At 38.5% G+C, this 22,477-nt stretch overlaps 1 protein-coding gene and 1 long non-coding RNA gene across 4 annotated transcripts in view; one reads left to right on the top strand and one right to left on the bottom strand.

Moving 5' to 3' along the window:
* The window catches only part of LOC146766925 (uncharacterized), a 49,983-nt gene extending 27,506 nt beyond the window's left edge, over nt 1-22,477 (bottom strand). For both annotated transcript variants that reach the window (XR_014956765.1, XR_014956766.1), the window contains exon 1: nt 1-22,477. This exon is cut by the window's left edge. This is a non-coding gene — a long non-coding RNA (uncharacterized LOC146766925).
* The window catches only part of SLC39A10 (solute carrier family 39 member 10), a 51,921-nt gene continuing 34,437 nt past the window's right edge, over nt 4,994-22,477 (top strand). Inside the window, exon 1 of one of the 2 annotated variants that reach the window (XM_085585264.1) lies at nt 4,994-5,138. The gene's annotated coding sequence lies outside the window, so the exon portion shown is untranslated. Of the gene's footprint in view, nt 5,139-14,778; nt 14,803-22,477 lie in introns of those variants that run through there. The other variant, XM_085585271.1, reaches the window with a different exon arrangement.

The raw sequence follows: 22,477 nt of genomic DNA, 5'->3' as shown, positions 1-22,477 counted from the left end.
GACACTGATTTACCTCCACTTGGTTTAGCATGACAAGCAAGACCTTCTTATTGACAGATATTGAGGCTTAATATAAGAAAAAACATACTCCATAAAATAAAGATTATAATTATCAACTTGGGGAAACAGCTGGGGGGAATAATAAAAGGTGAGTGGAAGAAAATGTCTTCCACTGGAAGATATTTTCACTTTTTACCAGAAATTACCTAACTCTTCCCAATCTGTAACCAGAGTAGCCACAACTCAAATCCATTGCCTGTACCATCATCTCTGTCCCCTACATCCAGTCACAGCCAAAGGCATTGAGGACCAGCTACTATGAGCAGTCCTACAGAGCCACATTTGCTCAGCTGCTCTCCCTTCAACTCCAGTGCTGCCCTCAAGACTTCTGCACTATGTTCCAGTATATAACATAGATAAGGCAGCAAATTATCACATTCCCTCATCTTAAAGGGAAGGCTTTTCCAGTTTAGGATCATTGATGGCTTTGTCCCAAATGTTTGTTTCCCTTGTCCCTTGTTTCCTAACTCAAAAGTTGGAAACATTGTCAGGAATACCTTCCTTCAGAAAAGGACAAGATAATATACAGTGCCACTAAATCTAGTGAACACATGCAAGTTGCAGGAATGCTTTTTAATTCAGCTGATTAAAGAGCATGTAAACAGATAATGCTTAAACTGTATGTATACATGGCTATAGATTTTAAGGATGGAAGAGAGCATAACAAATTCTTAAACGATACAAGTATTTTAACTAGGCTTTACAAACTACTTTCACTCTGGACTTGGGCCCAGAGTGTAACCATATAATGATTTCTCGGCATGAAACTACAGCTTTGATGGTTTCATTCTTCTGTGAATGACTAACGCTTTACCAAAAACTTTGTTTAAGCACAGAAGAATGGGTGACCTTGAAACAAATCATTTTTCAGTACCTGAAAACCTGGCTAGGAACAGTGCAGGAAGCACGTGGAGCTGGGCATTATACCATGAACACCATCCCTTCCTTTTACCCTGCCCCTCATGCCATCCTCAGGCTCTCTGATTGGTGTCACTGCAGGGAAGTATCTCCACCTTATTCTTCGTGAGAACAAAGGGCTTCACTACGTGTTTGCAAACCAGTTTTCTTCTTGCAGCCTTTCAAAGTGGTTCACCAGGTGGTGCTTTTCTTGCCAAAAGGGAGGCTAAGCTCAGCTCTTGGGTTCCTGTTGACTTCTAGACTCACTGGGAACTGGATGCCTTCACCCAGAGTTCTGAGTAAAGCAAAAAGATGCATCCTTGGTTACTAAATATTTGTTATCTACCACCACCCTTTATCTACTCATTGGTAAAATAGGTAAGTGGTTGTAATAGGTACATGCTTGGGGGAATTCCAAACAGGAAAACAAACATTTCCACATTTAGGTGAGTTGTTTCCCTGTTCACAAAAGCCTAGATTTCAAATACAGTTAGCATGGAGTTTTGATATTCATGTTGCTGCTTTCTGAATAGGAGTGAAATAGGTTTTGCACTACAGTGGGGAAGAGTATCTGGTCTGGAGAGGGAGGCAAATATATTGGAATTAACAACTACACAATCCAGAAAACGCATTTCCTCCAAACCATCTGCCTTGCACGTTGGCAGCTTCTCTGTCAAAAAAAAATTGGCTGTTACAGGAACAGGTACTGACAACCAGCTCAAACCAGAGCTGCTGGATAACAGGAGGTGGCACCCTCCTCTCCCTGAGAATCTGCTGAAACCCCAGATTCCAGATGACTGGGCATCAGCACTCAGCTTTGACTCCTCTATATGCAATGAGTTCCTCAGTCACCTTCCTTCAGTGCTAATTAGCCAAATACATATGCAATGCTGTTGAGTGAAGCAACTCCAGATATAGGCTCTGTGGAGATGACTTTGCCCTCAGAAAATAGTCCAGAGTTTAATCAGACTGTATGAGTGAGTTAAAGCCACTCTGTGGCTTTAAGTAGCCATTGATAGTGACCTTGGTGGGAGACTGTCCTAATAGCTTGGGCTCTTGCTCAATCTCACTTCTTCACCTGGTGGGCATCCACATGAAAAACAGAGAACACTTACAATTTTGTGATCCTTCAACACAGACTACCTGGTTGTGAAATGCAGAGGATGGCAAAAGCTGCACTTGATAATAAGTATATTAACTATTAAATGCATACCCCGCAGCATGATGTTCTTCCCAGTAAAACAGGCAGCAACAAAACCAGATTGCTCTGGATAGGGAGTGTTCAACAGCCCAAACTGGATTTTGGCAGGATGAACATCACAAACAGTAACAGGCCCCCTCTTGTTAAAAATAAAAATAAAAGACATTAAATTGTTAATGCCACTATATAATCAGAGCTTTGATCTTGATTCCAAGAAAAGAAACCTCAAGTCAGCAGTTGAAATCTCTACAGCCAGCACAGACATTGGTTTAATAATGGCATAGAATAAGCTTCATGGTGCTGTCTGCTGCTAGCTCTCCCACTCTCTTTGGCCTAAGCCTACCTACTTAATCTAAAAAATCTAAGAGGTTTGGATTTTATGGATCACCAAAGACCCCTAGAGTTTTTAAATGTATTCTAAAAACAGATGAGAACCCTCCATTCTCCAAGAAAGTCTATTCCATGGCATCACTCCCCTTGCTTCTCAAGCAAATCTGAAATGATTATAAGACAGTTTGCTTTGGCATTAATTTCCTCAGTAGACAGCTCTGTTTGGAGCTCTCATTCTTTCAGTGACACGTTATGTGTCAAATCCTAAATGTTCCAAATCTTACCTTTATGAAAACAAATTCATTCCATTGCTACTTCTTGTGTGAGAGCATATAGAATCTGGAGGTTCTCTGACCATCCTCCAGAGAGTTAAAAAATGGCTTCCAGGACTGCACTTTTAGGGTATGTGGGGTTTTGTTCAACAGCCTTTACAGAGCTCAGCTGGTAAATGCAAGGCGAGTTACAAGGGCCACTGAGTCACAGCAAGGGAAATATTCATGTGAAGAGAAATATTCAACAAGTTGAGGCATTGAGATGACTGGGATTACAGCAAAAGTTAAAAGTACTGTGTGTCTTCAGTACTTCAGGCCTTAAGTAACAGCTTTGCTTTTGCTGTAAAGGATTCCTTGCACAGCTCCTGTTTTTCTTCCTGAGCATTCTGAAATATATATTTGTATCTCAAGTCTGGTGTGTGGTGTATTTCAGAAAAAGGGCTGTATCAAGGGAGATCTAAAAAAGTATAAAATCAGGCCACTGCTTATGTTTATTATGTGAGAGGCAATTTGGGCATTTCCTTGCTGGAATCCACTCTCATTAGTGATGTTTTCCCAAATTGCTTTGGCTGCTTTAGGTGTCTGTTTAACAGAAGATGTGTCTATTTTTATTTGCCCTGCACTCACATGTTTCTTTCTTATCAGCAAATATCTATTCATTGGTCCCATCTAACTCTTTTACATCTATCTGCATTAAAATGTGTGTCACTCATTAACTCAGGGTTGTGCATAAATTAAAGTCTCCTGTATCTCCTGTAGCAGTGTTATTCTTTCTGCTTATTGCATGACCTAAAATTAAAATTACATTTCATTCATAGCAGATATCTGAATCCATATCCCTTAACTATTTCGAAGTTCAATCAGTCAATTTTTGCAATTAGATTGTGTTTGAAGTCCTGTAAGTTTGACAGAGTATTTGTATTCAGAACATTCTGCTTCCAAATTTGACCAGTGTGGGTGGTATTTTTTGGGTTTTTTCTTTGTTTGTTTGGTTTTTGTGCAAAAAATAAAAGGTTTCTGACTATTTTGTAAGAACTCTGAGAATTATTTAGATAGAAAACTCACAGGTCTACAAACCTGGACTGTATTAGCCTTAACCCTGTAATGAAAGTCCAGCATCTAGAAGAGAGTTCATATTTAAATATGAATTTTTAGTAAGCTACTTCATGTTGTTTTCTGTCCTAGAAATCTACTTAAGAGATAATCTTTGAGTAGTTAGCAGAACTGCTCTGTAATCATGATGATTTTTACTACTCAGAGTACTAAAATATTCTCTATGTAGGTATGTTCACACTGGTTTTTCACACAATTTTAAAACCTTTCCACATATAATTTCTTGTAACAAAATAAGATGTTCAAAGCATTATATTATACAGAGAATGCACTATTGCAAATATGAAAGGTAACCTCTGTTATCTAAATTACGTCTTAAAAGTTAATGCTGACTGTAATCTTTGGCCAGGAGAAATGTAATAGGTCTTCACAAACAGTTGCATCAGATTTCTAGCATTTTATCTATGTAAGTATGTAACTCTACCCCAGCTGAATGATTAAATACTTAGCTCTCAAATATGGGTTTGTGATGGGGAGCATTTAATTTGTTTGTTACCTCTGCAAATAATTCTAACCTACAGATCAGTTGCCCTGGTTTGAGTAATGTTTATATTTAACACAGCAAAATTCATGTTCTAAACTTGGTTTGCAGTGTTGAAACAGCTTATTTGGACAGACAGATATTTGATGGATATTTAGTATATCTCAGATATGTTTATCACGCTAATTCTGTTTATAATACTAATTCTGTTTAGTTAAATGCACAGTTTTTCCAGCAGATACACAAAGAATATTAGTATCGTGTCTGAGCAAACTACCTGCAATTAGTTCCTGTCAAAACTGACGTAAAAGCAACAGGAAAGAAATTAACTCTCGTAATTCTTTGATAGTTGGTGTTCTATTGTCTGACACGAGAAAAAAAAAAGGAAATAATTTATTACTCCTATAATCTCATTTCTGTAATGTAGAAATTTTCTCAGAATTACATAACCATGTCCTTTGCACACTTAGGTGCCTTTATTTGTAAATCATCTCAGGGGAATCCACTAAGCCACTACTGGCAGTCAGAGGTGGGAATATTACGCAGTTTTCATTATAAGCTTTTTCCCAAAAGTGCCCTGTCTCACAGTTAGTTCCTGGCAGCAGTATCATGTAAACATCCTCCACGTGTTTTAGACCTCCTTCTCCATAAAATATTGTCCCAGCAGTCTTCTGTGGCACTGCTGTGGATGGAGAGGCTTAGGGAATGCTTTACATTTATTAGAGTAAAATCTCTAGTCTCTTTTCCCTCCCTATGAAGACAGAGTCCATCTCCAGGACAGGCAGTAAGTATAGTAGGATATCTTATTTCTTTCTGTTATCCTTGCTGAGCAGTCAGTATGTTAGCAGAAAATGAAATGGTGAAACATAATAAACTTCTACAGAATTCTTAAGAAAGTTGAAGATGCAGAACAAGTACTTGAGTTTGCTCCAAAATCCTTAGCTCGAAAGTCGTAGGTGGAAATCCAAGGATTAAAAATTGGCTTACTTTATAAATTAGGAGTTAGAAGAAATCAATTAGCTTGTCCTGTCCCACAGATTGTGAAATATCAGGGAGAGCAAAGAGAGAGAAATAATCCTTCTGTTTCTAAAGAGAAGCAATAAACATGGAAATTCAGGCTCATACTTTTAGATTAAAATTTGTTGTGGGCATAAAATACTCTTCCAGGAAATTGGTTCTCAAGTGGGAAACATGCTATCAGATGTAATAATGATATAGGGGACCATCTCTTGTATGAATTCAAAAGTGCTGTAACTTTTGCAATGTCTTCACTTGGGAGGGCTGGGTGCTAAAGCTCTAAGCAGAGCTTTGTGACATGAAAGCTCTGATGCTGAAGATGTTGCACACTAAATGCACTTAGCAGCTGGATAAACAGCACAAGGCTGGCTCCCAGTATGTGCCATTTACTTTGCAAACAGGGGGCTTGATAAGACCTGCTGGATGATTGCAAAAAAAAATTGAGTAGGCATGTATGGAATAAGAGAAGAATATAGCTGGATCAGCTGAATTGTGTTTGAGCAGTAATGAACGAGGGAAATATGCTATCAGTGTGTCCATCACCAGCCTTTAATGACACACCATTACTATTTTCACATCATTCATGTATAGAGTGTTAATAGCATGTGCTCAGAATCAGCTCCAAAATAAACAAGCAAACTACATCACTTCCTCTTGAGCTGCTCTCTAGGGTGGGTTTAGACATTAAATAAATTAGTAGTAATGTGAAAGTGGTGGAGCAGAAGGTTACATAGTTGTCCAAATGGACTCATCAAACACCGCCATTATTACAAATTGGTTATATTCTGATGAGGCAAGGAATGTTTTTAAGTGTGCATAAAAGTGACGTTTTTTTCTTCCTTTTTTTTTTTTGTTAGATTAAGAAATGTGTCATATAATTTAAAAATTAATTTGCCACTGATGCATCATCTGTAGCTAAAATCAAGCAAAGGTATGGGCTGCCACTTCAAGTCAGACACCAAATCTAGGGGTAGCAATATCACAGTGTCCCCCAAAAACAACTTTTGGAGAGAAAGGGTTCAGGGAGGAGAAGATAAATTCTTCACAAATGCACTTCTGCAAAATGCAGTGTTTGATTTCATGTAAGTTCTGACCTTGGATAAGCTGCAGGTAAACTGAGTTATGCAATTAAATCAGACTGGCAGGTTGCATATGCACATGAAGTATCAGGTTGCATGACAAGCTGTGTGAAAACAGCATCAGACTGGGTCTTGAGTTGCTCAAAAAGAAAGGGTGTTTTAAATCAAAGCAGGTTAAAACTTTAGCTGGGCTTCTGGAGCACCATTCGTATAATCTGATTACTATCCAGGCAGGTGATGGCTGCCTCCTGGACAGGCCTAAAGGAAATGAACATTGAAAACATAAAGGAGCGCTCAGTGGAAGGGAGGAGGAATTCTGAAGTAATTTGGGACTGAATGAATACTACAAAATAATCAATGCTGATAAATTTTAAGAAGTGTCTAGCTTATTCAGATATCTTAAGGTTTTAAGTACTGCTTAACCTTTCACTCTATTAAACTTGTTCTTACAGCCATTGCCCTTATGATTTCTTACTTGGTCCAAGAGATTATTTGAGGGATGTGCTGGGGTGGGGGGAGTGCTGTATTACGTTGGTTGGTTTGGAGTTTTTTAGTATTTCTGATTGTTATGTTCTCTCACATCACATCTCACATTTGATATATTCTCATTATTCCCTCAAACTAATTCTATTAAGCTCCCATTTTGACAGTAATATCTCATTCCAGGTTTTAAAGTACTGGCTATTAAATTCTTTCAAAGTGTAGCCATGAGTTGTACTCCTCCCTTCTAAAGGAAATTATGATTTACTGGCAGAGAGCCAGGGTGAAACTGACTGTCAAAAACCCTATATTGTGTTTCCAGTTGTGCATCTCTCCTGGTGTGTAACTTACTGGATTTCCTCGTGCTTCTAATTTCAAGATCCAGGCTTAGGCATTGCAATGCTTAATTCTTGCAAGCATAGCCAAGTTATTTGCATTCATTTATGAGTCTTGTTCCTCAAACCAGTAGAAATTACATTGCTAATTATGTCTAACTGAAACACTAAGTGGTCTTTTAGGTCCATACAGGAAAACTAATAAAATCCAAACACATTAAATTTTTTGAATACCAGATATATTAAATGGCTTCTAGGTTTTGCATTTCTCATCACTGGTTTTAAGTCACTTTTAGTCCCTCTGCATAGGGTTTGAGTAGCACCAGGAATGGCAGTGTGCCGTACTTTTTTATGTCATAATTTCTAATACAGTTAATGTTCAATTGAAAAAATTAATGTTCAGAACATGATCCTTTAGACATCATTGAAAGAGAGCTCTAGAAGAATATTTTTCCTTTATGTTCCTGTCAGCTAAGGCTCAGTTTTCCATTCTGATTAAGGGGCAAAGACAACATCTCTGAGGTTTTATGCAGGTTGAAGGGCCTGTCTGCAGACAGCTATGACTTTGCAAGGGCAGCCCTTTCTGTGTATATAATAAATGTGACACATATAGGGAACATCAACTTCTTGCATGTAAGCTGCAGGAAAATATCACAGATTTCCAGATAAAAGCTAATCCAGCACAAAAACCTTCATACACTGCATGAATCTGCATGTGAGGAATCTGGAGGTTTTCACTGAGAATGGGACCAATATGCCAAAGTATTCATTCTCTCAAAAAAGATTCTATCCAGGACCTGAAGATTCCTGGGATGCAAAGAAGATCATCTCAAGCCAGTAAATATTCATGGGAATCATCATGTATGTCACACTTGAATTTTAAGACTGTTAGAGAGTTTGTCACTGCTGAGGTAATTCTCTATTGCTAAAGGAACTTCTTAGACTTTTCCTCAGAGATCTACCAGTGAGAGAAATCTGGATCTGGAATCTCAATCTACTCAAAGCCTGAATGTGGGAAGAATGGCTTGTGAATGATAAATAGTTAGGGCTGCTTTCCAAGAGCTTCAGGGTCAGTACTATACAACCTGGAAATTGCTGAAACTGAGGATAGAAAAAATCTCTCATAACCTGTGTCATTTGGAAAATTGGTTAAGTGTGTCAGAAGAGATACTTTAATGTTCTCAAATGCTTTCTTTCAGGCATTCTTCCAGGCCAGCAATGAGTTTTGAATTTTCCCTAAAATACTACTTCAGTTCATTGGCCTTCCACCTGTGCAAAGGGGAAGGTGGGAGCAGAAAGCCTTATGGCACTGCCAATTCCTTTAGGCATCTGACTCAAGTGACACGTGTATATTGAAGATTAGTTTCCATTTTCCATTTCAGGTCATTTTTTTTATTTTCTTCTATTACAGCAATGAACATATAATTATGAGCATTTTCTACTGCTTTAATTTTGTCTAAAACTGATCCTGACCCTTTGATTTTAATTACCCTAAGATAATTCTGAATGGCATTTTAAAACCCTCTGTGAAGCAGACCCATACTGTACATCTTAACTGTATTTTTCAATGTGAGGACTCCTGCTGTCCAGTCTTCAGCTATATTTGAACTGCATCCCAAAACTGAGGTTTGTAGGTAACACACACCCACACTTACACCTCCCACCCCCACCAAGCCTTTCTCTAGAGCAGTACCTCCAATCAATCAGAACCCAGTGGTAGTTCAGGAGTGGAGTAGCTGGTAGAGTTATCCCTTCAATCCTCTCAGGAGAGAATTAAGGGCAAGGCAGTGCATCTGGTTAGGAACATTAGTTGTTCACTTTGTCCCTTTCTTTTATTCTGACTTTTAAAAGTGTACTCATCAGTATAAACAGATGGGGCTCAAAAGAGCAATTAGATTAGCAGAATTGCAAAACCCATGGCTTTTTATGACTGTATCTGTCTTGTCTTGGCCAAGGAAAATCATTATAATTCCATCTGCATAAAAGATGCTTACCACCTCCTCAACAATTTGTTCACTGTTATCTCTATGGGTATGCACTCCCCTACCCTTCTCTGATTTCTTGTCACTGGTTGCTAACTCTGAGGAAAACAGCAAGAGGCAGAACTAACAGGAGAGTGAAATTAGCCCACTTTCACACTTCACCTCCAGTAAATCTGCATATGAATAAAAGTCTTCAGTAACCAGAAGAGATAATGGAAGAAAAACTATAGCTCAAGAGAAGCAAATCTCTGGCTGACTTCTCTGATGAAGGACTTTGCAGGTGCTCCCTGCAATGCTGTTCTAAGTTCATATCCTCTTATTATAGACCATATACTACCCATATAGCTTTGGTATAATGATAGGCTTAACCTTAAACCGTCCTCTGTCACAGAAAATACCTTGCCTCTGCACAGGTGAGGTGTCAACTCTCCACAGCAAAGCACTCCTGTTACTGCAAGGAGAAACCTCATGCAGATAGTGGAATTAAGCTGGTCTAAAAATACATCCAGCATCTTCTCTTTAACAGAGAATGACAGATCACTGCTGGGATTAAAAATGCAGCTTTACTGCCTGAAAGGGTTTTTTTATTACTCCTGTCTTTCATTCTGTGTCCAAAAAACTCTAAGCTTAGAGCTGATTGTACAAATAAATGTTCTGAATAAGGAAATAGAAGAAAATATCATCATTAATTTTATCTAACATGAGGAATCCTAAAACAAACCAGTTACTCCCACAACACATACCAAACTCTGGAAAGAACATGGTAATCTATGCTTGACAACACAAAGCACAATGCATGTATTTTCTAGATTTATACAAGGTAAATAATAAGCCTGTCATTTCTTTTCAACTTATTGATCATTGCAATCATCTGGTAACCCCACAACCTTCTAATAAAAACCAGTCTGATCACAAGAGAAGTGTCAATCATTGGAGACAGAGTCTATGAGCAGGCTGAGTGCTGTGTACCTAATTAGGTTTGGCTGAGCTAACTGCACTCTGAGCATATCTTCCCCTACTTCAGCTACAGAACCATCCTCAGGGCACAGCTAGTTTTCTCTTCCCACTGTGCTGCCTTAATCTAGTAAACTTCCACCTCTGACCTCAATAAATATTTTATTTTCTTAATAGCAAGATGCTTGCTTCATTCCTCTGCAAGACCACTTACCCTGATTCCATCTCTGCATTAAATGTTTTTAGATTTGGGCATATCTATGAAGATAGAGACACAGATATATAGATATAGATATATATGTGAACATATGATATATGTAGGATTATATCATACGAACATAAACAAAAGAAGGTAAAGCAAAGAGGCAATGCAGCAAGACAGGACATAATTTCTGGAATAGCAATTCTACTGCAGACTTTTCTGCAAAAGCTTCTGGCAGTTGGAAGCAATCAAACACAAACACCTTGCTGCTTACAACAAAATCAGAAATTTTCTGTGATGGCTTCAAGGAACTAAAAGCTAAAACAATTTTCATGAAGGAGTGAGAGGGAAGAGAAGCTTTCTTCCCATGCTTTCTATGTGAAAGAAAGCAAGCCGTGACTCTTAATGATAGCTGAGCATTACTGCTTCATTGTAGATGTTAGGCTTATCTTTAATATTTTTCTCTGCCATTTTCATTTTAAAAAAGTCTATTGAAACTGAACCTTGAGAACCAAAACTAACATTGAAGTTTATTTCAGAGCTGACTGAAGTGAGCATATTGATTTTCAGAGATTTTGTATCAGCTTCTTGATATGATACATTTCTCATTCAGCCATGTAATATTTGGGATAATATTTCTCTGCACACCAGAGGGTCCTAAATGTTGCTATCAAATAGAGAAGCAAACACTGTCATCTTGGTCTATACTGAATTGAGTGTGTATAAAGCCTTTCCTTAAAACAGCAGATTTGTTATGTTGTTTTGGTGGTTGTTATGGTGTCACATACCTGACAGAAATCAAAATGCTGGTTTGGTCTGTTTGTTTTGGGGTTTTTTTAATGTGTATGCAGTGTACCTAAAGAAATAACATGGCTTTCAAAATGCCTGGATTCTAGCATCTAGGATTTGTCTGGAAATGGCAGAGTTTGCTAAATATCTAAATGTTTAGTAGTCTTGCAGCTGAAAACATTCATGATCCCTCTTCTCCCACGCCACCGGCACACACCAGCCTGAAGTCATGGCATGCTCTACCTTCCATAACAAATTTAGTGGATGGTCACAGCCACATTTTTCAGTAATGACTGTGACATGCAAAGGACATGATTCAGCAAGACTAAAGCACTCACTAATAGCACATTTACATTCCTATTGATTTGAAAGGAGCAACAGAGTGAGGTAAATACTCATTTGCCTGTGTACAGCCAGCAAAATGCTTTAAACTCTTGAATCAGGGCCTGATAAAGGGCCGTGTTCCTTTGTAAACTTGTTTGATCACCGTTTCCAGGGAAAAAAATTAAACCAAGTGGACTTCCTTTGCGTTCATTAGGTGTCTACTGAAAATGGTTGTTTCAGGGAAATAGAAACCTTTAGAAATCTTTTTTCCACGTTCTCTTGGAACTTCACCAGCCACAAGCACAATGGGGGGCGGAGGGAGGAAAGTCTTACATCCCATTGTCTCCACAGGACTCCCTGTTCCCTACTGAACACCAGTGTCCATTTTTCCAAACAGCTTTGTTTTGCTGCCAAAGATAATGGACATGTCTGGAGTGTGTGGGTAAAGATTAAAACCTTGTCACTCACATATGGCTCACTTGCTTTTTAGGTATTTCAGTAATCGTTCCTTCCCTGTAGTTTGTGGATGCTTTGTAGTACTTAAGACTAAATTGTACTAAATCCTACCTTCAAACATCTCAACGAAGTAGTAGAGCTATAGGTATCAAAATGGTGTACATCACATTTTATAATTTTTTTTATACCATGTGGAATTAAGTTCTCTAAAAAAGCTCTCTCTGACGGCTTTTTTTGGGGTTTTTTTTTTTTTTGGTGGGAGGTTTCTGGTGTGTGGTTTTGCTCCTCCTAGAACGTGATGACAAAGTGAAACTAAAGGAAGGAAAAGAATTTCTGCCTCCTTTCTGAACTTAATAACATGATTTTTTTTTCCAAGAACAGAAGAGAGTTCAAGACCATAAAAATATTATTGCTAAATTTTAATCCCCTGAAATAAGCTCAGGCTAAAGCAAATAAAGTCCATTGAGGAGAAGTTGTTTTTATTAAGGCATTAACTTCAGTGGTGCTGTGAAAGTCTGCGCCGGTGCAGGTTCACTATGTAAATGTCAAATAGGAATGTGTTCTCAAGGTCTCTCCCTGCATGGTAATTGAAGGATAAAACTTAATTCTGGGAAGATTATTCCTCACCAGTATCTCAGGATATCCAAATGGATACATATAGCATGTCCTCTGTGTCACCAGGGCTTGGCTGGCTGTGAGACACTGTGACAGCAGTCAGTGGTGAGAGACTTCAAGGTCTGCAGTGAGAAGAGTGACTGGGCAGTGAGGAAAAATAGTTACCTGAAGTCTCATACTTGAGCCCTTATCAGCAACAGATTTTTCTTATTCATCCCTCTGTAGCTGTTACTATTCAGTTACAATTCCACCTTGGCAAGCGTTGTCACAGAAGAACTATCAGCACTGGTTTAGGTACTGTATTTCCTGTCCTTCAAACAAGTTTCAAACAACCTTGCACTTGGACTTGCTGAGGCTCATAAAGTTCACAAGGACCAAGCTCTCCAGCCTGTCCAGGTCCCTCTGGATGGCATCCCTTCCCTCCAATGTGCAAAGTGCACCACACAGCTCGGTGTTGTTGGCAAAGTTGCTGAGGGTGCAATCAAGCCCACTGTCTGTGTCACTGATGTTAAAAAGTGTAAAAAGTGCCAATCCCAACATCAGCCCCTGAGGAGCATCCCTCATCTCTGGTCTTCACCTGGACATTGAGCTGTTTGCTCTGAGTGTGACCATCTAACCAATCTACTACCCACCAAGTATCCATCCACCAAATCCATGTCTTCCCACTTCAGGGACAAGATGTCACTGTGAGGGACAGTGTCAAGTGCTTTGCACAGCTCCAGGCAGGTGATGTCATTTGCTCTTCTCTTATCCATCACCAACTGTAACCCCATCCCAGCAGGCCACTGCGTTCATCAGGCATGACTTGCCCTTAATGAAGCCGTGCCCTCAGGCTGCCATCACTCCCTTCTTTATTTTCCATATGCCTTAGCATAGTTCCCAGGAGAATCTGCTCCATGATCTTGCCAGGCACTCAGGCGACACTGTTTGACAGGTAGATTGTGTTCTTTTGAAAAATACACTGTCAGAAAAGGACATGGAAATACTGCCCCCAGAAGAAATAGAACTGCTAGCCTGGTTTCCTACAACTGGAAGCCAGAATGTCCCTTTGGGGCATCAACCCAGGTGAGACCATGCATTTAAGTCATGTTCAGAAAAAGGCAGTTGGTTGCTTTTGCAAATTCTTGAAAATACAAACTGCCTTATAAAGACAACCATCTTATGGTTAGTGGTACTCAAAGGTTGATGGTTGGACTGGATGATCTCAAAGGCCTCTTCTAACCTTGATGATTCTATGATTCTACCATCTCTGAAAAGCTTTCTGTGGCAATTCTCACTGTATCTGTCATACTTCAAGAAAGCAGATTTTTGAGGACAGGAGAGCAGAGTTATGTTGTCTTTAGACAGCATTATAACCTATAATCCAAGGTGGCTGTGTGACTTCACTGGTGGCTCCAGCCAAAGGGCTAAACATGAGCCACACCAAGACAGAAAGCTCTGGGATATGTCAGGATGACACAACATTTATGGTGCAATGAATAGACAAAGATGTTTGGGGGGCAATTCCATTTGCCTGTGCCAACTTTTGAAGTCCTGTTCTTTCCTCCTCACTCAGATTTCTCAATGATTGCTAATCCGGTTATATTAAAGCTAAGAGTGGACTTACACAGTCCTTAACAAAGGACTGTACTTTGGCCTCAGGAGATCACTGATTTTTGAAAAGAACTAATTTCTGTGCTGTTTTGCTGTGGCACAAAAAGTGGCATTAATAAATGGAAAGTGTTGCTGTAATATTGATCCACCAAACCCTCCCCTAAAAAAATCACTTTTTTCTGTGTTTTAGATTACAGTTAAACTACCAGCAATAACCTCTGAAAAACTGTCTATTGCTGCTTGGCTGTTCACAATAACTGGGGCTTGTACACTGCAAACCTCACAGTGTTCAGCTGTCAAAGGTTTTGTGCAGCAATTTGAAGTATTCTCTTGTGAAAACAGCAGCTCTGGTTTTATAACTAGAGCACTACCATAATATTGTTTTTACTAGCTCAAGGTTCAATTTCAATACAATAATAAATAATAAAACCTTCTTCAAACAGCTCCTTAAAAATACAGTAATTTAAAAAAGAAACTGCATAGACAGCAACTCTTCCTGTTTAGGGAAATGACTAAAGGCCATGCAGTCTCTCCCTCCTGTAAAGGAGGAAGGGGAGAAAGAGAGAAATGACAAGAATAAGACACTGCTGTCCTGAGTGATGGAGCTGGCACTCAACATCGTGTAAGTGGCCTGATCTGATCTGTAGTGTGTGCATGCTGCTCTCAAGAAGGGGATGCTTGCAGGACTTACAGGCGCTGGCAGTTCATTTTCTGATTCACTGTTTTTAGAAGCTGCATACCCAGTCTATTTTTCATCTAATTAGTGATAGCTGTGGTATTGTTAATGTCTTCTGAGACAATGGGGCCAAAATTTGTATACTTCTCTGAGAGTAAGAAAAGCACATTACCTTAAAATCAAAGCCCATTGGAAAAACATGAACAAATTCTGGTCATTCTTATGCTATGAATTTGATACATGCCATAATTATAAATAATGTTATCCCAGAACCACACTTTCCAAAATCAGTGCTTTTCTATCATCTGACATAAACTTAAGTAAAATTCTGTGAGCTGGTTTTGGGTTGAGAATTTCCTGGAATCTGGCAATGAGCCAGTACAACTTAGGTTCATGTGAGATCAAGAGCCCCAAGCAGTCTCTCTTCAAGTACCTGGCTTAAAAAAAATATTCTCATTTCAAGATTTTTTGCAAATCATTAGTAAGTATTGACTTTAGTTTTAGTTTCTGTTTATCTTTAAGAAGCAATGTCTTGAAGCTCCAGAGTACCAATTCTTTCTTTCCATTATGTGTATTGATTTGCCAAAGGATATTATGTTGTGCTTTGGAGCCTTATTCTCAGAATTTTAGTAAACTGGAAATCTGATAGATTATAGGCTTTCAAACTTCAGATTGCACTTGCAATTAATCCAGTGGATTTCTCTCATACATCTATCAATTAATAGAAAATTATTTTGAAAAGGTAAATGACATTATAATGCTTACCCAGCTACAAAGATTTATACTAAATTGCCTGAAAAAAAATAGAGAATGGTGACCCTCTGAAGTAAATACTGTTTCGAGTGAGGTTATGATTCTATGAATTGTTTTAAGGTACTGGATGTAGGTAACTATGTAAGTGGCCTGACAGCCAAAAGCTGCTTTGAGTTTGCTTTCAGTGAGAGCCACCACCCAGTTACTTTAATGGATTAACAGGGTCAAGCACCTTCATGGGTAATTTTTTTTTTCTTCTGAGAAATAACTAACAAACATGAGCATGAGAGAAAAACTCTTCAGAAATCATAGATACACTCTTCATACATTTAAAGAAAGCCACCTGTTGGAAGCAGTTCCATGAGCAGACAGTTGTTGAAAGATGGCACCATAGTTAAATGAAAAAATAAATATCAGTTCACTCACAAGTCCTTTAATTTTGGCCCTATCTGTTCAAAAGACAATAGTATTTGGGTTTTATTTTTCAATTAATGTTTAGCCTTGAATTAGATCACTGCATTATTAGGGTATACATTATTAGGGTATGCATGTATTTGGTATACATTCAGTAATGTAAATCTGTTATAAAGAACTGCATTTGCTGTTCAACATTTTATTTTGAACATTTTTGGGATGCTCTCCTTAACCAAGAAAAGGTTCATGTTTTTCTTGGAGAAGTGCACAATAATTTCATTAGAGCTACTATAGAAGATGATTAAGAGTTTACCCTTTGTGTGTATGGGAATGATTTTTCATTTGTATTTATGAAGAGAGGGGTAAGAAATACAAGGCAAGGTTATCTGAGAGGAGTAGAAAGACACCAACAGTGCGAGTGCAATCAAACCTTTTCAAATGTAATTTTTTCTTTCTTTCTTTCTTTTCAATATCACTGTTGACAAAACTGGCATTGAGTTTTGTCTCAGAGTGATTTTCTTTCCCTGAGCTTGTGAATTCATTTTCTTGCATTACATATCCATGGATGGACAGACTGGATGTCAGTCCAACACCTCAGCAAAATTAGTACAGCCCAATCATTGCAGCAATGCTTTATTTTCTCTCTGCTTACTGGCATTGCCACCCTTGAGTCTCCTCAGGGCTCTCAATGCTCTAAAACATGGCAAATGCATCACCTGATGGGTCAGCAAAGACACATGACCACATCCCCTCTGTCACAAGCAGTCTCCTTAGTCCTGTGCTTGAGAAAATCCTTCAAAACTTCTCTTTCTTTCTAAGCAATAACAGGAAGTGTTCATCACTGTGAGAGTCTATCCTCCTGCTGCTGCTGTGCTTGCTGTCAGAAGAGTTTATTGGTTTCCAGAAGGAGGTATCAAGTGAGGTTGCTAAGTCATGCAGATCAGAAATAGTTATTTAACAGGATTATCCATTTCACTGTTCTCTTCCCAGTTCTACTGTCCCACATCCCCATGATCTGTGTCTCCCTGTAATTCCACTGATACTTATCTCTGTTTTTTACATTTCTTGTCGTTTAGACCATATTTAGGTGTCTCCATGATTCATCTTGTATCAGCTAAACTTCTTCATAGCTAAACTTCTTCATAGAAGGGAGCTAACTCCTTTCCTTGTGCTTAAATTCACACTCCTTGTGTCATTAAAACCAAAAGTAATCTTCCAACTGTGCAAAGGATCAGGGCAGCAACATGGAAAATAAAGCTGCAACCCCCAAAAGTATTGTCAAATGGATGTACTTAAAGGTTTGGAAATTGGGGTGTTCCCTAACATCATTCACACTCTTCCTGCTGTCTCCTTATTTATTTAGAAGAGGTATGCTTCCATTACTCAGCTAAGTCTAGATCATATATAAAGAATGCCAATTCACCAAACTAGTGGTTAAAATTTGACAAGGACTGACAATAAGAAGATGCTGACCTTTGATTTCTTGTTTTAAGCTCCTCATTGATTTCTTCAAATAATATCAGGGCTAGTCTCATTAATTTTTTCCATTCTATTTGAAAAGAGGGTGTAAAACAAATTCCTCAGCTTGTAAAGAGATTACATTAAAGCAAATATTTTCTCTTTGGTCAGGTGTGAGTCGGTTTTGGAATCAGTAGTTTGCTTTTATAAGTGAAAGCCTTTAGAGGAATTCTTACCCCACCCAGGCAGCTAGCACAGCTTTGTTTAATGTTTTGAACCCTGCCTGGCTCCAACAGATAATATCCATATTTATTGATACAGAGGTCGTGTGTGAACATGACCAGAAATTCTTTGTGCTCTGCAATCTCACCCCACTCGTGCTGCAGGAAGCAGCTGACTGGCCTTTCCCACCCACCACATCCTTTGGAATGAAGATGGTATCTCCCCATAACCACTGCCTACAGACAAGATGCCACAAGCAAACAGGTGTTTGCAGCAGGCAGGCAGGAAGGGAGAAAAATAAATAAACCTGAGTCTGCAAGAGAGGAAGAAGGCTGTGACACACTTTCTAATATCCTCCACATCAAATTTTATCCCAGACCTGCAAGCAGCAAATCCTGCCTGTCTCAGATCCAATGAAAGGGCTTTCGACTGCTTTAGAGAGCAGGACTAGACAGTTATGTTTAAAACAAATATCAAAACAAAGGGAGAGTAATTTAACAAAGTCAAGTTTGCCAGCAAGCTTTCCTGTGGATAAGTATACCAGTGTTTGCTAGCCTTGCAAAATTAGCCAAAGGTCATATTGGCTGTTTCCCAAATTGCAGACAAATTTTGAGTACGCCAAAGACTTCAGTTGCTGCTGCAGCATCACACCCTTCTGCTTATGTCCTTTCATGCTTATGTAACCTTAAGCCTAGAGCCAATGAAAAAGGGCTTATATTTTTTCTAAAAATGTCAGCCCATATTTAAAAACAAAACAAAAATGTCAGCCCTTCCCCACAAAGAGACCAATTCAAAAGCTTCTAAAACAAAGACCTTTAAAACCTATATCTTGTTTTGGCATGTTAAAAAATAACAAAAAATTCCTAGATTTCTCTTTGAACTGACTTCCCCTTGGTACTTACACTGATACCGTTATTTAAAATTGTGCAGATGGTATCATTTATTTTGATACTTTTGCTTCAAAACCTATACAAATGCTCATGTATGTTTAGATACTGTCTGAACAGAGGGGTATCTACATATTGTAAGAGAAGGAGGATCAGAATGGTTTCTAGAAACAAAACAAAAAAGCTCACATGGATTTCCCTCTTATTTCCTATCTTACAACTAAAGTAACGTTCAAATTATACTTACTAGTTCATGCAAAACTAGCCAGATCTACTTTGATTTACCATTGGAATTCACACAGTTAAAACCAATTAGAGCTAATTAAAGAAACTTGCCAAGGAAAGGCTTAAGAGAGAGCACCCAGTCTGGCAGGAGGGTGAATAAAAAGCATATATAGTTTCTACTAAAAGTACCATTTTTATATATATGGCCGTGGAGTAAAATAAACTTGGGTTTTAAATTCACTGCAAACAAACTAAGCAGTCCTGAGGCAGTGAAATCCCCCAGAGGACATCACTTCCTATTTGCAAGCTTTAATCACAGAATCCCTACCTGCTTGTTTAAGTTCCCCCGGATGCTTAAACACTTCCCTTCTGTCCTTGCAATAGGCAAAGTCTCTGCTGCTTCAGCACCAACCTCAGTGCCTGGAGATGAGCACAGCTCAAACTTCCAAGCAGTGAAAGTATAAGTAAATCTGTAAGCACAACTAACCAGAGATGGTTAGAGAGAAAATACACCAGTAAATTCAGAGCAGAAGAGACAACTGTCAGTAGGTCATATTTAAAACACAGAGTAGGAAATTATGATTTCTGTATGATTCCCTGATATTTCACTTCAGAGTTCTTGTCAGTGTGCTTGTGAGCAAGCTTCCTGCAGCAAAGCTCTTCCACTCCTTCTGCTTGGCAAGTCTGCATTGGCAATCTCTGTGCCCCGTTAGCCATATTCTCCTCACAGTTAATTCTGCCACTGAATTTCTCCAGCAAACTGAACAATGCTTGTTGGTCATTGTCACAGAAAAAATGGCATTTCTTACTTTGTTTCAGGCTCCCAGAATGAATGAAAGGCAGGGACAGAAACTAGAAAAAATGTTTTAAAGAGCAGGAAACAAAATATGCACGTAATATGTGTCACAAACCCAGCTACGTTAACATTCAAATGCCTTAATTTCTCATTAAATCCTGGACAAGATGATTTAAAATAAAAGGAGGAAGTTAATGTTTCAAGCCATTACCTTGGCTTTTTCATGAGACATCAGTACTTCAAAAGTAAGAAAATTAAGTAGGGCTCTTTAACCCAAAAAAAAAAAAGCTGAATTTGCCAACAAGTTCATTTTGGCAACAAGTAGCGACATTTTTCTCCCACTTATATAACAAGACTTGTGTACACCTTCAACTACCAGCTTTCTACATTAATTTCTCCCAGTTAAAATACTTTTCAGTGTTACTGTTCCAGTTCTCCAAGGAATACTCATAAGACTCTTACTTCTGTTTACAGTCAGAGGCACTATCAGGATATAAGAACTAATGTGCAGAATTGCTGAGTAGCTTTGGGTTTTGGTTGGGTTTTTTGGGCTTGTTCATTTTTTTTTTTTAATATTTTGTCTAAACAAACTACTTCTTTTGTATACATATACATGTCAACCTTCTACCTTCACCTGCAATTGGGTAATTGGGTTATTGCAAGGGGGGACAGGAAATCAGTGTGTGAGATCTGTGTGTGTGTATATATATATATATATATATATATATAATTCCCTTCCTCAGCCCAAAATATGAGTGTGTGCTCTGCAGTCCTACGCAGCAAGGAAGTGCCCTGTGAGAGGAGAGGGGGAAAAAAACCCAAAACCAGTTCTGTTCTTAAAGTATGGAAACATATTCCTTTTGAAGCTTGAAAAGTCAGTCTGGATTTGTTGCATACATTTGTGTTTTCTCAAGCTCTCAGCACTTTCGCAGTGCTGGCTGCCCTGCTCTGCTGTTCCAGCTTCCCTGCAGCACAGAAAGTTGTTCCACGGGCTTCACAGGAAAACACACTCCTCAGCTTTTTTTCATGGGAAATACCTGATCTAACAATTTTTGGTTTGGGTTCTGAACCTATGTTATAGAAAGTCCTACTTTCTTTTCCTCAAATGCTGATGTGCCGTTCTGGCACTAAAATGTATGGTTAAAACTACGGAGAAGATGCCTAAATGCTAGTTACAATGTACAACTACAGGGAAAACATTCTAGATACAAGTAGGCTTTTCAATGTATCAGGAGAAAGGCAGGAGCAGACTGACTGGGAAGGCTCTAACCTAACTCAAAACTACAAATGAAACTCATTTGTTAGCAGGAAATGTTAGCAGAGTGCTGGCAGGCCTGCTAATGGTCCCTTCTGGATTTAAAATGAACAGATACATTGTAGAGTGGGTAACAGCTGGAGGGGAGGAGAACCCTCCAACAGAGATCTATTTATTGGTACACCTTGGCTGGGTGAGTTTCTGGAAAGTTGCTGTGTAGCATCAGTATTTCATTTTATTGGAGTTCTTGATTTGTTTTTAAGGAGATTTTGCATTACTTGAAGTTTACTCAGAAAAGCTAACAAACCCCATATGTTCTATTTATTAGTGAGTACAATTCTCTGAATAAACTCTGATGGAAAAAGAAAACTTATTTTTTAAATTTCTTTTTCCACTCCGTGGATTTATTTTTAGAGCAAACAGCAATACAAATCAGTCACTTCTAGTGATCAACAGTGGCATTGTGATAAATGTCTAATAACCATTGTCATAATCAGATCTGTGTTTTATTTGCTGTGCTAAAATTCTGAGAGATAAGGGACCTGCTTCAAGGTAAAAATCATTCAAATCAACATACAAAATGATCTGGTGCAACAGATTGGTGTACTACCTCATAATCACTTTATAACAGTCCCCAAAACTTGACTGAGTTACTGACTTTGGACTGGTATGGTTTATATTCTAGTGGTGGATTTGGTAAGACATATAGCCAAAAAATGAGGGAGGGATTATGTTAAATTTTTTTCCTCAAAAATAAATACCAAATAGAGAAAAACAAGCTGGAGGAGATACAAAATTATAAATTCTGTCACTGAGACATGAACCTCATGGGTAAATAACAATCAGAAAAGTTCAGAAAATATTCAGCATCACATAGGAAAAAATTAGTGTAGTGTAATGCACACAGCTGATGTGCTCTTAGGTCCTTTGAGAGGTCTACATGTCTTTATTTGCTACAGTAGCTGCATTAGAATGGACATTTCTCACAGCTAGAAAAGTTTACTCTGGTTTTCTCTTGCATAAGCAGTTTAATGCTTATGTGGTTTTTGGTCTCTTGCAGGTAACAACTTTCACTTTGGTTGCTAAGCAAACAGAAGTAATCCTTTACACATCGCCAAGGAAAAATCATGTAACTTTGGGAGGCTTTTGGGGCGGATAACCATGGGTATGCCCTGGACTTCAGGATAAGACAGGACAGGACACTTGAGATAGCGCTAGAGTGAATCATCTGGTTTAACAAAGGATCATTTTTAGAGATAATTAGGTTAGTTCGATTCAGTAATACAAGAATCTAAAAGCAAAATGTGTGCATCTTTAACAAATAGAGGGAACGTAGGTTTGCTTCTAGATACATTCCAGATACAGTGCAGGCTTCTTCGACATTGAAGCCTGCAATGGGAACACTAGTTATTTTTTGGAGGAAAGTGTTGTGAAAATTGTATGCAAATTTCTCCAAGAGAAAAATGAAACAGCCTAAAACTTATCTGAAATGTTCCTGTAACTGTGCTTCAGTCTTTGAACGTGCTTTCTATAAATAACCATTACAAAGCACACTAGTCTATTTTAAAATATGATTTGTTGTGAAAGACTCCACTATCTTGTAGGTCTTAC

The sequence above is a fragment of the Lonchura striata genome, chromosome 7 (assembly GCF_050655825.1).
Source record: "Lonchura striata isolate lonStrDom1 chromosome 7, ASM5065582v1, whole genome shotgun sequence".
Classification (NCBI taxonomy): Eukaryota; Metazoa; Chordata; class Aves; order Passeriformes; family Estrildidae; genus Lonchura; species Lonchura striata.
This window is presented reverse-complemented; position numbering and strand designations above follow the sequence as displayed.